An 18,935-nucleotide genomic window follows, 5' to 3' on the forward strand; every position below is an offset into this window, starting at 1 on the left:
CAACGGGGAAACACGACCACACCATAACACCACCGCCTCCGAATTTTACTGTTGGCACTACACACGCTGGCACATGATGTTCATCGGGCATTCGCCATACCGACACCCTGCCATCGGATCGCCCTGTTATGTACCGTGAGTCGTCACTCCACACAAGGTTTTTCAAATGTTCAATCGTCCAATGTTTACGCTCCTTACACCAAGCGAGGCGTCGTTTGGCATTTACCGGCGTGATGTGTGGCTTATTAGCAGCCGCTCGACCATGAAATCCAAGTTTTCTTACCTCCCGCCTAATTGTCATAGTACCTGCAGTGGATCCCGATTCAGTTAGGAATTTCTGTGTGATGGTCTAGATAGATGTTTGCCTATTACACATTACGACACTCTTCAACTGTCAGCGGTCTCTGTCAGTCAACAGACGAGGTCGGCCTGTACGCTTTTGAGCTGTACGTTTCCACTTCACTATCACATCGGAAACAGTGGACCTAGGAATATTTTTGGAGTGTGGAGATCTCACGTACAGACATATGACACAAGTGACACCCAATCACCCGACCAAGTTCGAAGTCCGTGAGTTCCGCGGAGCGCCCCATTCTGCTCTCTCACGATGTCTAATGACTACTGAGGTCGCTGATGTGAAGTACCTGGCAGTAGGTGGCAGCACAATGGGCCTAATATGAAAAACGTATGTTTTTTGGGGTGTTCGGATACTTTTGATCACACAATGTACGTCCATTTTATCAAATGTACGGAAGTATCGTCTCTTTCTGTACAGATGGTCCGAGCCCTGTTCAGCTAGTTCACATTGAGCCTCTTTAGCAATTTACTAGTTGATTACAGATGCAATAACGAACAAAGCTATCGTGAAGGACTATCGCTCCTACACTCAGCAGACGAAGGAAAGAGGAACACCTTATTTTATACCAATATTCTAAGGTAACGAGATCGGAGGACGTTCCCGGGGCAATCTTGTGTGACCAGTTTCCGGTCGATAGCAGGGCACTGCATTCCAGAGGTAAAACGTTGTTTCGGGACGTGCAGGTAATTTCTGACATCCGCTTCCTCTCGGGAGGAGGGAGATTCTCAAATGGACAGCTAACTGTAAGACTGGTTCGTTGTATAAAATCGCGAATCCCAAAGCTACAAGCAAATAAAAAAAGAGGAAAGATAAGTATTTCCATCAGAGGGAAACGTTCGTTTCGAGTTAAAAGTAATAAAATGTTATTATTTTGCCACAAGGGGAAAAGACTTGAGTTGTATGCTAGAGTTGGCAACCAACTGTTGGTTCAGTCTAAAATCAAGCAGCTGAGTGCATCCAGCACATAGTGTGAAACTTGAGGTCACCATGTTTCGAGCACTTGCCATTACATTCCAGAGTCACTAGTTGCTTGTCACGTAGTCTTAATTAGGCATCACCATGCTCAAGTTGTGGGACAACATGCAAGTGAAAAGGATGTGCTATGGCAATGACGGAATTTAACATTGCGAAAGAATATGCCTGTCCCAACCAGCCAGGAGATCCGTGCAAGCAAATAATTGGCTACACCGGCCAGGATAGCTGTGTAATCCCACAGTAGTATTTCGTCTGCATGGTTCCATAGCAATCATAGATCTTTTGAACCAAGTCAGTTTCCTGCATGATGCTTTTTTTGTAAACGATTTATTTCTCTGGTACCAATTATATAATTTAATCTCTTTGGTCATCATCACGCCAAACGGTATATTATGTTTACAGTGCGTCATGTACAACACAATAATGCGGAAAAAAGCAATGTATAATGGCGACACTAATAATAATTCCACACAACCATAATAAATGTCAGCACAGCTATCACAGACGAGACTTTCAACACTGAAGGACAAAAGAAACTGGTACACCTGCCTAATATAGTGTACAGCCCCCGCAAACACGCAGACGTCCGCAACACGACGTGGCATGGGCTCGACTAATGTCTGAATTAGTGCTGGAGGGTTAGTGCTGGAGGGAAATGATACCATGAATCCTGCAGGGCCGTCCATAAATCCGTAGGAGTACGAGGGGGTGGAGACCTCTTCTGAATAGAACGTTGCAAAGCATCCCACGCTCAATAACGTTCACGTCTGTGGAGTTCGGTGGCCAGCAACGTGTTTAAACTCAGAAGAGTGTTCCTGAAGCCACTCTGTAGCAACTCTGGACGTTTGGGGTGTCGCACTGTCGTGCTGGAATTGCCCAAGTCGGAATGCACATTGGACATGAACTGATGCGGGTGATCAGACAGAATGCTTACGTACGTGTCACCTGTCAGAGTTGTATCTAGACGTATCATGAGTCCCGTATCACTCCAACTGAACACGCCCCTCACAAGTACAGAGCCTCCACCAGCTTGAACAGTCCCCTGCTGACATGCAGGGTCCATGGTTTCATGACGTTGTCTCCATACCTGTACACGTCCGTCCGCTCGATAAAATCTGAAATCAGACTCGTCCGACCAGGTAACATATCTCCAGTCATCAACAGTCAAATGTCGGTGTTGACGGGGGCCAGGCGAGGCGTAAAGCTTTGTATCGTACACGAGTGGGCCTTCGGCTCCGAAAGCCCATATCGATGATGTTTCGTTGAATGGTTCGCACGCTGACACTTGTTGATGGCCCAGCACTGAAATCTGCAACAATTTGCAGAGGAGTTCTTTCACGCTGAACGATTCTCTTCAGTCGTCGTTGGTCCGACTCTTGCAGTATCCTCTTCTGGCCGCAGCGATTTCGGAGATTTGATGTTTTACCGGATTCCTGATATGCACAGTACACTCGTGAAATGGTCGTACTGGAAAATAACCACTTCATCGCTCCCTCGGAATTGCTGTGTCCTATCGCTCGTGCCCCGACTATAACGCCAAGTTCAAACTCATTTAAATCTTGATAGCCTGCCATTGTACCAGCAGTAAACGATCTAACAACTGCGCTCTACTTGTTGTCTTATATAGGCGTTGTCGACAGCAGAGCCGTGTTCTGCCTGTTTACATATCCCTGTATTTGAATAGGCATGCCTACACCAGTTTCTTTGGCGCTTCAGTGTCTATGTAGAATAGAAAAAGTGTAATCCATAAACTGCCCATAGGGCCGAAATAAGCTAATCGCAAATAATGAAACAAACTGAAATAAAACACCTCACACAGAAAAGCGAATTCATCCGAGAACATTATTTTGTTTGTTACTGTGGTACAGATGAGTGAGACATATCCAGACTCCTCATACACTGTCTGATCAAGAGTATATGGACACCCCTATATAATGCGGAATTGCCAACTAGATGTCACATGAAACGGATCTACCGTTTCAAAATGAGGCGGTGAGTATTGAGAGAAGCAGTAGTAACATAGTGGCTCCATCAGAAGAGCTCACTGACTGAGAACGTGGACTAGTCAATGGCTGTCACCTGAAAACAAATCCATCACGAACATTTCAGCTCTTCTAAAGCTAGCGAAGTCGACTTTTGGTGATGTGCTTATAAAGTGGAAACCCGAAGGAAGGACCATAGCTTAACAAAGACCAGACAGACCTCATGTTTTGACGTACAAAGGGAGTCGAGCATTGCGGTAGGTGATTGTATAAAATCCCATGGAATGAGTGGAAGGAATCCCTCGGTGATTTTCAAAGTGCTGACATGACTTCATGCAGCTAGGGAGTTAGTTAGTTAGGGAGTTAAAAGGAATGGTTACAAAGGTCTAGTAGCTACTCTTAAGCATCACATTTATGTAATCAATGGTGAGTGATGCTTGAGTTGGTGTAAGAGTGACACCAGTGGACAATTGATGACTGGAAACAAATGATTTGGAATGATGAATCTGGCCTTACCCTGTGGTAATCCGATGGATGGCTTTTGGTTTGTCGAACGCTTGAGGAACGTCACCTGCCATCATGTGTAGCGCCAAAAGTAAGGAACAAAGGGAGTGATGTTAGAATATGGAGGTGATTTTGGTAGTTAGCGACTGGTCTCCTTATTGCGCTTAAGAAAACACCAAACGTGGAAAGATGTGAACAAATTTTACAGTACTGTTTACTGAGTACAGTAGAGAATGAATTCGGTGATAATGATTGTTTGTACCAGCGGGACAGTGCTCCCTGCCGTAAAGAAATGTTTTGTTGACAATAACATTCCGCAAATGCACTGGTATGTCCAGAATTCTGACTTGAACCCAATGCTGTACTTTATGAGTTAGAATGTTAACTTCGCGCCAGACGCCAGCGTCCTACATTACTTTCTTCTCTGGTTTCGACTCACGGCGAAGAATGTGGTGCCATTCCTCTACAGACATTCAGACACCTAACTGAAAGTGTTCCCAGCAGAGTTCAGGCTGTCATAAAAGCGTAGGATCGACACATCCCACATTAATGTCCAGTAATAAATCTCCAAATAGGTTTTATCATATAGTGTATATACTAGGAGATAGTAATCTGTAAACGCCCTTACACAGATGTCCTCCCTAAATTAATATTATTTATTTACTTATTTATTTACACGTCAAATTCCGTAGGATCAAATTGAGGAGCAAACCTCCAAGATCATGGAAGTGTCAGTACATGAAATTACAACATAAAAGTCATAACTGATAAAAATAAAATGTTTATGAACCCAAAAAAGTTAAGCCATAAGTTTCAGTAAACGCAGTCCACAATATAACAAGAATCAGCTTAATTTTTCAAGGAACTCCTCACAGAATAGAAGGAGTGACCCATGAGGAAACTCTTCAGTTAGATTTGAATACACGTGGGTTACTGCTAAGATTTTTGAATTTTTGTGGTAGCTTATTGAAAATGTATGCAGCAGTATTCTGCACACCTTTCTGCACAAGAATTAAGGAAGTCAGATCCAAATGGAGGTTGGATTTCTGCCGAGTATTAACTGAGTGAAAGCTGCTTATTCTTGGGAATAAGCAGGTATTTTTAACAAGAAACGACAGTAAAGAATATACACACATCAAAAAAATTTTTGTACCACCACGGTTCACAGAACACCTGTACATAAACGTTGACTGTGGATATTGTATCACAACACGTCCCTTTGACTGTTCAGAGATGTCACTCAACCCGCCTAGAGATGTACCAAACAACGATGCATAAGCAGCGTCTATTAGACGAAGGGGGTCCGACAGCCGATCAGTTCCTGTCGTTCCACCAGGAAGGAGGTACACGGCTTGTGTTGCCTGTAGTTTAGCCATGCCTAGAAGGTCAATACCGCTGTTCGATCGCGTCCGCATTGTTACTTTGTGCCAGGAAGGGCTCTTAACAAAGGAAGTGTCCAGGCGTCTCCAAGTGAACCAAAGTGACATGGAGGAGATACAGAGAGACAGAAACTGTCGGTGACATGCCTCGGTCAGGCCGCCCAAGAGCTACTACTGCAGTGGATGACCGCTACATACGGATTATGGCTCGGAGGGACCCTAATAGCAACGTCACCATGTTGAATAATGTTTTTCGTGCAGTCACAGGACATCGTGTTACGACTCAAACTGTGCGCTATAGGCTGTATGATGCGCAACTTCACTCCCGACGTCTTTGGCGAGGTCCATCTTTGCAACCACGACACCATGCAGCGCGGTACAGATGTGCCCAACAACATGACGAATGGACCGCTCAGGATTGGCATCACGTTCTCTTCACCGATGAGTGCGACATATGCCTTCAACTAGACAATCGTCGGAGACGTGTTTGGAGGCAACCCGGTCAAGCTGAACGCCTTAGACGCACAGTCCAGCGAGCGCAGCAAGGTGGAGGTTCCCTGCTGTTTTGGGGTGGCATTACTTGGGGCTGACGTACGCCGCTGGTGGTCATGGAAGACGCCGTAATGGCTGTACGATACGTGAATGCCATCCTCCGACCGACAGTGCAACCATATCGGCAGCGTATTGGCGAGGCATTCGTCTTCATGGACGACAATTCGCACCCCCATCGTGCACGCCTTTGAATGACTTCCTTCAGGACAACGACATCGGTCAACTAGACTGGCCAGCATGTTCTCCAGGCATGAACCCTATTAAACGTGCCCAGGATGGATTGAAAAGGGCTGTTTATGGACGACGTGACCCAGCAACCACTCTGAGAGATCTGCGCCGAGCCGCCGTTGAGGAGTGGGACAATCTGGACCAACAGTGCCTCGATGAACTTGTGGATAGTACGCCACGACGAATAGATCGTGCATCAGTGCAAGTGGACGTGCTACGGTGTATTAGAGGTACCAGTGTGTACAACAATCTGGACCACGACCTCTGAAGGTCTCGCTGTATGGTGGTACGACATGCAATTGTGGTTTTCATGAGGAATAAAAAGGGCGGTAATTATGTTTATGTTGGTCTCTATTTCAGTTTTCTGTACAGGTTCCGGAGCTCTCGGGACCGTGGTGATGCAAAACTTTTTTTGATGTGTGTATATATTGAGAGGCCAACGTCAAAATACCCAGACTAGTGTACAGGGGTCGACAAGAGGTTCGGGAACTTACACCACTTATTGACCGAACCTCCCGTTTCTGAAGCAAATATATGCTTTAAGAATGGGAAGAGTTACCCCAGAATATAATACCGTAAGACATAAGCGAATTAAAATAAGCGAAGTAGACTAATTTTCTTGTCGAACGATCACTTACTTCAGATACCTCTCGAATAGTAAAAATGACAGTATTGAGTCTTTGAACAAGAACCTGAACGTGGGCTTTTTACTAGAAATTTGAAATGTTCATATCCACTAATCATGTGCGCATTCTGTGACATTAAAACGTCTGGTTTTGTAGAATTATGTGTTTGAAACTATAAAAACTGAGTCTTACTGTGATTTAGCGTTAGTTTATTTTCTACAAGCCATGTACTTATGACACGAACTGCACTGTTTGAAACCGAGCTAATGTTGCACGCAACATCGTTTATTACCAAGCTAGTGTCGTCACCAAACAGAAATACTTTAGAGTTACCCATAATACTAGAGGGCATATCATTTATATAAATAAGGAACAGGAGTGAACCCAACACTGATCCCTGGGGCACCCCCCACTTCACTGTACCCCACTCAGAGCCCACATCACAGCCATTCTCGACACTGTGAATAATGACCTTTTGCTGTCTTCGGTGACGTAAGAGGTGAACCAACTGTGAGCTACTCCCCGTATTCCGTAATGGTCCAACTTTTGGAGCAATATTCTGTGATCAACATAATCAAACGCCTTAGTTAAACCAAAAAAATATACTTAGCGTTCGAAACCTTTTGTTTAACCCATCCAGTACCTCACAGAGAGAAGAGAATATACCATTTTCAGTTGTTAAACGAATTCTAAAGCCGAACTGTACATTTGATAGCAAATTATGTGATATAAAATGATCAGTTATTCCTACATACACAGCCTTTTCACTAACTATACCAAGCACTGATGGCATAGAAATAGGTGTAAAATTGTCTACGTTATCCCTCTCTTCCCTCACATAAAGCGGCTTTACTGCTGAGTACTTTAATCGTTCAGGAAACTGACCACTTCTAAAGGAAAAATTACAAATATGGCTAAGTAACATTGATGAACTTCACATAACAGTTAGAATCGGAAAGTTAGTTTGCTTTTTCTGCTGTTAATCATTGACTATACGTTAAGTTATATTATTGGGCCAATTTACGCATAAACACAAATTAGTAATCGCACAAGAACAATGAAAAAGGTAACATGTTATTTACAGTCTCAAACTTCGTCCAGACAACTGTTTAACCAAGCAGGCATATTACTTAATGGCTATATTTTCTGTCTTCAACACCTGTCAGGCTTTCGGAACAAAATGTAGTACTAGACACAATGATCAGCACTGGTCACGATTTAAACTGGCTGCAATACACGAAGGTAAAGAATTTACGTCGTATGCGTTAATCGAGAACTACCAGAATCACTTGAAAATCCCCATTGATTAATCCAGCCTGTTTCCGTGTGTGGTTACGGTGCTTTCAGGATTGCAACCGAGAGAGCTACAATTTAAAAAGTTCGTCTGTTAACTCCCTTTGACTTTTATTGAATTCAAAAAGCTATCATAAGTGATGCATATAAATTATTGTGTAAGATACAGTGCTTCGATGTAGATTCACGGAGACGGCTAGAATTAAATTACGTAACCTGTGTATCGCTTCTCCGTGACATTAAGGCTGTTTTCAAAAAATAGTACAAAAATGGCTCTGAGCACTATGGGACTTAACATCTGTGGTCATCATTCCCCTAGAACTTAGAACTACTTAAACCTAACTAACCTAAGGACATCACACACATCCATGCCCGAGGCAGGATTCGAACCTGCAACCGTAGCGGTCACGCGGTTCCAGACTGAAGCGTCTAGAACCGCACGGCCACACCGGCAGGCCAAAAAATAGTTCCGGCGGTGCATAACGCTGATTCAGTAAAAGGAAGAGACATTTCCGGGGCCCAGATTTAAATACTGAGAGACTTCCATATTTTTCGTAATCAATAGATTTCCGCAAATCAGTGTCCAATGGAGATTTTCAGATATCGGAAATCAGTATCGTTTCGTAGAACGCTAATGAAATCCTTGGTCCTTACAAAATGGTATATCCCAGTAATTATTACAGAATAACATAATATCATTTTCAGTATTTACTGTAGTACATTTATCTAGTAGTGGAAAGTTTTTTTTATCGCAAATTCCATCCAACTCGTTCCACAGAACAATCCATTTTCAACGTGACCTTTGTTTTTTCTCAGTAAGTATTTCCTTGAATACTGTTTGGGAGCAGTGAGCATAAGCATAAAATGGCGTTTTCTGAGACCAGAACAGCTCGTATTCGTTTGAGGACTGTTGGGTGGGGGGCGGAAGTCTTTACTCGATAATTAGCTTTATAAGAAATATTCTCAGATATATTGCATAAGCAGGCATTGAATAATTCCAAACAATGGCCGACGGTCATCATTCTTCTAACGAGTCAAATTTTATTATTTCTTCCTGATATGATATCGAAAGAACCACACTGTCCTAACATTTAAGTAGCTTATTAAAAAAACTTATGCTCCAGTCTACACTCCGTGGCTCACATTTTCCGCTCGCCTCGCGGGAATGCATCTGTTGCAGCCACCACTGTGTGGCGCTAGGGAGCCTTTAATTGAGCACGCCACGACCGGTTCGGAGAAGCACTCGAAAGCAATTCGGTCGCTTTCCAAGCACATCGTCTCTCAAGACGTGGGAGTGCCTCCCGTACCGCCTGTGGACGTTTAAACGCTTGCCTTACCTCTTCCCGTTGCATTAACACACTCCCCCAAATTAGCGCATTTTCCTTAATCTCAGGCTTGTCTCCGCGACACGCGAAGTCAGCATGTTAACCGCTACACGGTTAAACGGACCGCGATTACATCGCCACCAGCAAATGTATACACAAGAATCGGGAGATAGCCTCGGTACTTAGCTGTGTAAGAGAGTGAACTCTCGTTGCGCATGCAGTTTGTATTGCTCGCACCTACTCCCTGTCCAGCTTCATTGCTTTTTCTCTTTAGTCAACTCGTAACGAGGAATTTCCCGTCTGGATTGCTGTAAAGTTTTGATCAGGAGATACCAAAAACTGAGCACTATCAACAAAATACAGCGCGGAAACAGGACGTTAACACTGGATAGAATGTCTTAGTAGTTGTGAACGCGAAGTTTCCGAAAATTGTTGAATATGATCGAAAATTATGTAAGATAAGCGAGAATAATTAAACGTTCGAACATTTTTCTGTAATTGCTCGTGTAATTATGAAACTGCAATATGTGGAAATATTCTCACGAATATAATATTTTATTACAACGATCCTTATCACTGGATTTTAGAGATATTACGTTCGTTTGAATTCTTAAGCATGGATTACATCAAACATCGAACAGATACTTAAGTACTCGTTCTTTATTCTTGATACAGGAAAGATAAATGAAGCTAGATCAATAAATGTCACTAGACAGCCATAAATATTTTAGCTCCCAAGGTGATACAATAATGAATGGAGCAACTGCTTTCGCGAGTAACTCATTGCTCTCACCAACTCTAAAGGCATCGGAGTATAAATAAAACATTATGCTAACAGGATGTACAGTTTCTTTCTTATTTGCCTTGGAATACTGCATAACCTCAGAACTATTATACTACTGTGGTATAGATTTTATTGCAAAACCTAGACTTATGTTGTATAGACCAACATTACACGTGTCCCTCTAAGGATGACGAATGTTAACTACAACATCTGTGATCACAGAAATAAACACTGGACGACATAAGAGCTTTGGGAAAGAAAAAGAAAAATCATGTATCTAACTCGAAAAAACTGGAAAAGTCAGTTTTCTCGTTTTCTTTACTATATGACGAAGACTCGTTACACTAGAATGAAATTTTCGCTCCACAGCGGAGTGTGCGCTGATACGAAACTTCCTGGCAGATTAAAACTGTGTGCCGGACTGAGACTCGAACTCGGGACCTTTGCCTTTCGCGGGCAAGTGCTCTACCAACTTTTTCTTTTTTTTTTTTTTTTTTTAGTCTAATTTTGTTCGCTTTCGTTCGTTGCATCTGCTCGGGGCGGCCGTCGTAAGACATCCTTTTAAGTTCGTTGTTGATCGACTAACTCAGTTTCTTTATTACAGAGGGCTGCCAACCCTCTGACCGAACACGCTGAGCTACCCAAGCACGACTCACGCCCCGTCCTCACAGCTTCAATTCCGCCAGTACCTCGTCTCCTACCTTCCAAACTTCACAGAAGCTCTCCTGCGAAACTTGCAGAACTAGCACTCCTGGAAGAAAGGATATTGCGGAGACATGGCCTAGCCACAGCCTGGGGGATGTTTCTAGAATGAAATTTTCACTCTACATTGGAGCGTGCGCTGATACGAAACTTCCTGGCAGATTAAGACTGTGTGCCGGACCGAGACTCGAACTTTGTCCGGAACATAGTTTTAATCTGCCAGGAAGTACTCGTTACACTGATTGGAAACTAGTTCTGCTTGTATAGCGTAAAGCCTTCTTCTCACGGGACGTGAAAACGTACCTATACAAGGAACTGGCGACGACACAGCTTGGAATTTCACGTTGCACTACGTTGTGAAGCGTGATAGAGAATTTGGGCTGCCAGAGTTTTGCATCGTGGAGAGGAAAGTGGCCAACGAGATGCGCCATCGGTTTTACATCACAAGCAGAAATTAGGAGACATATTGTACGGAGTAAAACTGTGTATTTGCTGCTTTTTTTAGCTACACAGTAGGTGGTATGAACACAAGCTGTTTCAAAGCATACTGAGGATCTCTCCAAAACGCATCGTTTTAGGTACGATTTGCTATAAACTAAAATTTCCCGCTTATCACCAATGTTCACCGTAATATCTTCGGCTATCCGTGCACGTTCGCCAGACTGATCTAAACCTTCATATGCTATACTGTCCACATGTCCCAATTCTCGGGTCCCAGTCCTGGTCCGGATGAAATTTTCTTGTGTCATTAATAAATTTTGTCTCTATACCTAGCACTGCTGAAGTCAAATGCATTCGCAATCTGTGGATAAGTTTCGTAATAGGTTTATTTGGTACAGCTGTGGATCGTCAACAATGTCTGTTCCGATAGACAGAAAATAAAATAAGTACATTTCTATTTCAACTTTATATCCAGTTGCTAGTCCTGGTCGTTCCGGTGTTTGTGTTTCTTGGTTCTTTCTCCTCCCCCAATTTTTCTGGTGGTTTCCCTCTGGTGGGACAAATGACGTCTTCTTCTGCAGGGAAGGGGGATGTTTCTTCTTCTTTTCCTTCATCCTGAGTCTGTGATGGTCTTTCTTTTTCAGGAGAGAGTGATGATACTTTTCTATTAGAGAAGAGATGTTTTTTTCCTTTTTTACAAGTCACAGCTATGCCTCTTCTTCTTGTTATCATCCTGAGTCTGTGACAGTCATTCTTTTCCTCGAGACAACGATACTAATTCTATTTCTTTCACTATTCATAGTGGGATTGGCCTCTGTTCCTGTTCGGGACAGTTAATCACTTCCAGTATTTCTTTGTACGTAACTGTTTTGCCGAAATTGTCTCCGTCCAAGTGAAGTTTCGTGAAACGTTCTCCCACCTAGCCTCGAGCTTAAATACATGTGACATTTTGAGGATAGGTACATATCTTCTTGAATTTTCTGTGTGTTCTGATTTATATTTACATATGAGGCTTCAGTCAGATCGAGCCTCTGTGGAATGCTTACAACAAAAACACGTGACTAAGATTCTGACTAAAGTTTCTTTTAGAGCTCTGGTTGTATTGCTACTTACGTTCCTGTAGACAACATTTCCTCCATTATTAATAACGTATTCTGAACCCTTTCTTGTCGGTGTCGTATAGCCTTTTACCACTTCACGTAGAGGGGCGCCAGGTTTGGTGATGCCAGTTAGTCTGAATATTGTTTGCATGTTTGCCATAAAACTTGCTAAGCCTCTTCCATTGTTATCAGAAAATATGGTGATTTCTCCTTTATTATTTTTCATATTTAAAAACTGATTTCACATGCACTGGCATTTCTTGAATCTTCAAAACACTTCTTGGTGAAGGAAGTTCTTTTCTTATTTTTACTTGTTTGAGCGCAACCGCCTCAGATACATTTGTTATTTCGAGTTCGTAATTTTCATTGTTTTGTTTCGCATGTGAACCTAATTTAGGCCTAAGAAACAGCTAATTTACAGTGTTTCGTTCTTCTTGCAGATTTCTATACATTATTTACAAGTTATTCAATTATCTTTTGACAATGCATATACCCTGTTTATTTACAAGTTATTCAAGTATCTTTTGACAGTTCTAAAGCGTACACCACGTTTTCTTCTTGCTCCGCATGATGTTTTGTTCAGTACATCACAGACACATTTCGTGTTTATTGTGTCAGAAAGTGCGACACACTTGGTATGTGTCCACTTTTAAGCCATTGAACACAGCTGAATACCATTTATAACGCCTTCACTACACAAAATACGCTTCACATTCGAGAAATAGTCTATTTTCACACAGCCACTTGCTTAAATCTCTATAAGAGCCGCTACGTGTTTTGCACCGTCAACATGTAAGTGTAACTGACTAATAATCATGGCCACACAACTCCACTGTGGAAGAATTTGGAAAAAAGTACGTGACACAACGTGCAGTAATTGCTCTTTTCGCCAAAATTTGATGACTGTTTCTAGGGTGACCAGCACTAATCCCTCTGATTGATGATCTTTTTAGATAATTATAGACCATTGATAGAATAAAGGACTGTGTACATACACTCATTATGCGAGCTTATTGCTTGATGAAATCAATATTTGGATAGCGCACGAACAGTCAATCTGATGGTTTTTCTCTCCAATCCGACAGATACAGAACAGATGTAACTAATATAGCAGGATTATATTTCTTTCATGCTGTTAGAAAGAACGTGTTCTTGTCGAGCATTTGACGGGCTTGAGACCTTTCTAATTTTTTCTTCATTTGTTTCTTTCCTTCCCTGAATCTGAAGAGGAAAGAGGAGTGAAAGAAAATCGTTCCCGGGGTATTTAGGGAGAAAAATTTCGTTAAAGAGAGAGATTTTGATTAAACTTGAAAATCCTTTATCCGGTACCGGACACTGCTGCTCACGTGAGTTTCAGAACACACCCGGAGACTGAGACAATATTGCAAAATTCAGCGCTAGTTAACGTTGCTATTCATTATGACCTGTATTTTTCTTCGGATATAAAACACATTCAGGCAAAGGGAGTGAAGCCACTGCGTCTAGAACTACCGTGAACGCGTTTTGTTCCGATGACGCTAGCAAATTTCAAGCTACGGCGCCGAGCCCTTAGTAATATTACCTGTACTTTGATTGCAGTCCCTGCTGCAGTTGCCGATTTTCGACAATATCCACTAAATATACGACCCTTCTGGAAGTCCTTAATCCCCCAACTCGTCACAAACTTCTCCAGAGCGAGAGTCACAATCAGATCGAACTTCGCCCGTAATTCCTCCACGTCCATCATACTGGAACTAAATAATGTCTACTCATTGTGTAAGCTGGATGTTAACAACTGCTTATGTTTTCTTTCTAGCAGAGATACTCGCCAAGCCTTCTTGATGGATTTATTACCTTTCGTTACTATCAAAGCGACGACATTATACGGAAAGAGTGAATTTTGTTCCTGCCATTAGACAGAAGTGCATGCAAATGGTGGTCATCAAGCTAAATCAATTATAAGCAGTCCTGGAGTTGATTAGACATCGCATACTACTATCGTGCGAGTGTCGGAAAAAGAAAAAACAGAAAAGATACATATAACATTTTATTATTATATTTCAAACTATATTAATCCTATTCAAAGTTGTATTCCCAAATGCTATCTCAACTTAGCAGCCCATATTACTTTTTATAAAATCGGTCCCACATTGAACAGCCTTTCTTGCGGCACGCGGATCGTGATTTAGAGTTACGAGACTTTTTGCAGTAGTGGATGTCAAATGACGACCATTGACAACAAAAAGGTGGCTCGCATGGCTCTGAGCACTATGGGACTTAACTGCTGAGGTCATCAGCCCCCAAGAGCTTAGAACTACTTAAACCTAACTAACCTAAGGACATCACACACATCCATGCCTTAGGCAGGATTCGAACCTGCGACCGTAGCGGCCGCGCGGTTCCAGACTGTAGGGCCTAGCAGCACTCGGCCACACCAGCCGGCCCATTGATAACAGAAAAGAAGTTGTAGTCGTCCTAAGCTCCTTAATTCCATGCATAGCTGGTGTATGGAGCTCACATTACACACATGTCTCCTTTTCGTGCAGTTTAGGAGACAGCCTGACAAGGCTGCCACAGACCACTGTCCCTGAGAACTTTTTTGTAACTTAGAAAGTATGTCGTCTGTCTTATAAAAGTAAATCACTACACATCCTGTATGTCTTCTCATCCAACCTGGCAAACTCGCTGACAGAGCGGTGGTCCGGGGGAGGGGGGGGGGGAGGGAGGGGGGGGGGAGGGGGGGAGGAGTATAGAAAGAGTCGCAGCAAGAGGAGGATGAGTGAGGGTAGAGAGGGGGGGTGTGAGGCGGAACCTGGGAAGAAAGTAGAAATTGAAAGACCTTATTACGGTAAACTGAAACGTTTACGGAATACAACGACATTACAAAAGTCGTGGGATAGCGTTATGCCAGTATGCAGATAGCGGTAGTATCGCTTACACAAGGTGTAAAAGGGCAGTGCATTGGCGGAGCTATCATCTGTACTCAGATTATTTGTGTGAAAAGGTTTCCGACGTGATTATGGACACACGATGATAATTAATAGTTTGAACGCGGAGTGGTAGTTGGAATAGACGAATGGAGCATCCCATTTCGGAAATCGTTAGATAATTCAGTATTCCGAGATCCACAGTGTCAAGAGCGTACCAAGAATACCACATTTTAGACATTACAGACAAGCAACACTGCGTGAAATAACTGTAGAAATCAATGTAGGGCGTGCGACAAACGTATCCGTCAGAACAGTGCTGCGAAATTTGGCGTTAATGGGCTATGGCAGCAGAAGACCGACGTGAGTGCCTTTGCTAACAGCACAACGTCGCCTGCAGCTTCTCCCCGGAGCTCGTGACTACACTCCTGGAAATGGAAAAAAGAACACATTGACACCGGTGTGTCAGACCCACCATACTTGCTCCGGACACTGCGAGAGGGCTGTACAAGCAATGATCACACGCACGGCACAGCGGACACACCAGGAACCGCGGTGTTGGCCGTCGAATGGCGCTAGCTGCGCAGCATTTGTGCACCGCCGCCGTCAGTGTCAGCCAGTTTGCCGTGGCATACGGAGCTCCATCGCAGTCTTTAACACTGGTAGCATGCCGCGACAGCGTGGACGTGAACCGTATGTGCAGTTGACGGACTTTGAGCGAGGGCGTATAGTGGGCATGCGGGAGGCCGGGTGGACGTACCGCCGAATTGCTCAACACGTGGGGCGTGAGGGCTCCACAGTACATCGATGTTGTCGCCAGTGGTCGGCGGAAGGTGCACGTGCCAGTCGACCTGGGACCGGACCGCAGCGACGCACGGATGCACGCCAAGACCGTAGGATACTACGCAGTGCCGTAGGGGACCGCACCGCCACTTCCCAGCAAATTAGGGACACTGTTGCTCCTGGGGTATCGGCGAGGACCATTCGCAACCGTCTCCATGAAGCTGGGCTACGGTCCCGCACACCGTTAGGCCGTCTTCCGCTCACGCCCCAACATCGTGCAGCCCGCCTCCAGTGGTGTCGCGACAGGCGTGAATGGAGGGACGAATGGAGACGTGTCGTCTTCAGCGATGAGAGTCGCTTCTGCCTTGGTGCCAATGATGGTCGTATGTGTGCTTGGCGCCGTGCAGGTGAGCGCCACAATCAGGACTGCATACGACCGAGGCACACAGGGCCAACTCCCGGCATCATGGTGTGGGGAGCGATCTCCGACACTGGCCGTACACCACTGGTGATCGTCGAGGGGACACTGAATAGTGCACGGTACATCCAAACCGTCATCGAACCCATCGTTCTACCATTCCTAGACCGGCAAGGGAACTTGCTGTTCCAACAGGACAATGCACGTCCGCATGTATCCCGTGCCACCCAACGTGCTCTAGAAGGTGTAAGTCAACTACCCTGGCCAGCAAGATCTCCGGATCTGTCCCCCATTGAGCATGTTTGGGACTGGATGAAGCGTCGTCTCACGCGGTCTGCACGTCCAGCACGAACGCTGGTCCAACTGAGGTGCCAGGTGGAAATGGCATGGCAAGCCGTTCCACAGGACTACATCCAGCATCTCTACGATCGTCTCCATGGGAGAATAGCAGCCTGCATTGCTGCGAAAGGTGGATATACACTGTACTAGTGCTGACATTGTGCATGCTCTGTTGCCTGTGTCTATGTGCCTGTGGTTCTGTCAGTGTGATCATGTGATGTATCTGACCCCAGGAATGTGTCAATAAAATTTCCCCTTCCTGGGACAATGAATTCACGGTGTTCTTATTTCAATTTCCAGGAGTGTATATCGGTTGGACCCTAAACGACTGGAAAACCGTGTCCTGGTCTGATAAGTGCCGATTTCTGTCGGTAAGAGCTGATGACAGGCTTCGAGTGTGGAATAGGCCCCACGAAGCCATGGACCCAAGTTGTCAACAATGCACTGTGCAACTGGTCGTGGCTCAATAAAGGTGTTGGCCATGTTTACATGGAATGCAATGGGTTCTGGTTACGTTCTACTACTTGGAGACCATTTGTAAGACTACTTGGAGACCATTTGTAACCCTTCCTGGACTCCATTTTCCCAAACAATGACAGAATTTTTGTGGATGACAATGCGCCATGTCACCTGGCCATAACTGTTCGCAACTGCTTTGAAGAACATTCTGGACAATTCGAGCGAATGATTTGGCCATCCAGATCGACCGATGTGAATCCCATCGAACATTTATGGAAGATAATTCAGAGGTCAATTCGCGCACAAAATCCTGCACTGGCAACACTTTCGCACTTATGGTCGGCTATAGAGGCAGCATCGGTGAATATTCTTGCAGGGTATTGACAACGACTTACTGAGTCGATACCACGTCGCACTACGACGTGCAAAAGTATATCCAACACGATGTTCCGAGGTATCCCATAACTTTATTCACCTCAGTGTACCGGGAGATCAAAAAGTCAGTATAAATTTCAAAACTTAATAAACCAAGGAATAATGTAGATAGAGTGATAAAAATTGAAAGACATGCTTGGAATGACATGGGGTTTTATTAGAACGGAAAAAAAACAAAGTTCACAAAATGTCCGACAGATGGCGCTGGACAGCAAAACGTCAGTGACTGCGCATGACAATCGTGTAGAAAAGGAGCTGTAATGAGAGAGAGAATCAGATGCGCCAGCAGTCGCAGCATGTTGACCTTACCTGAAAAGACGCTTTTAGCGAAGCCGTATTATCAGAATGGGGAATGTGCTACTTCAACGTTACGATCCTATCGCCATAGGAAGGGAATTCGAACGGATAAAGGTCCGTTGACAAATGCAGCTGTGGCGAGAATGATTTCGAAGTTCGAAGCCACGGGTTGTTTAGACGATAGACCCCGTAGTGGCCGACCGAGCACAAGGCGTAATGCTGCTGAAACAGTTCAGGAAGAAATGGAGACTGTAGCGGGTTCGTCTATGCACAAGGAAGTCCCGCAGTCGCACGTCGCACCGGCATTCCATACACTACTGTTTGGTTGGCACTTAGGCGTACCCTCCGATGCTATCCGTTCAAAATCCATCGGCATCATGAACTGTTACCTAGCGATTTAGTGAAGCGGAGGGCATTTGCGGTGTGGGCGTTTGAAAAGATGGCGGAAGATGATGATTGGTTGAGTAACGAGTTGTGGGCCGACGAAGCTCATTTCACGCTCCGAGGGTCTGTCAACGCCCATAACTGCAGAATTTGGGCTACCGAAACTCCATTGGACGACGAGAAAGTCACGGTATGGGTTGGATTTACCACATCTACCGTTATCGGGCCTTTTTTCTTCGAGGAAATGCGTGATTCTGGTTTTGTAACTGATACCATGACGGGTGAGAGGTACGCCGATATGTTTACAGAATCGCACCATCCCTAGCCTAGCTGATAAACACCTGCTGGAACGTACGACGTTTATGTAGGATGGCGCTCCACCCCATATTGCTAGACGCGTGAAAGATCTCTTGTGTGTATCGTTTGGTGATGATCGTGTGCTCAGCCGCCACTTGGCCTCCCATGTCCCCAGACCTCAGTCCGTGCGATTATTGGCTTTGGGGTTGCCTGAAGTCGCAAGTGTATAGTGATCGACCGACATCTCTAGGGATGCTGAAAGACAAAATCCGATGCCAATACCTCACCATAGCTCCGGAAATGCTTTACAGTGCTGTTCACAACATTATTCCACGACTACAGCTACTGTTGTCTTACTTTGTTATGCT

This window comes from Schistocerca americana, chromosome 5 (assembly GCF_021461395.2).
Source record: "Schistocerca americana isolate TAMUIC-IGC-003095 chromosome 5, iqSchAmer2.1, whole genome shotgun sequence".
Lineage (NCBI taxonomy): Eukaryota > Metazoa > Arthropoda > Insecta > Orthoptera > Acrididae > Schistocerca > Schistocerca americana.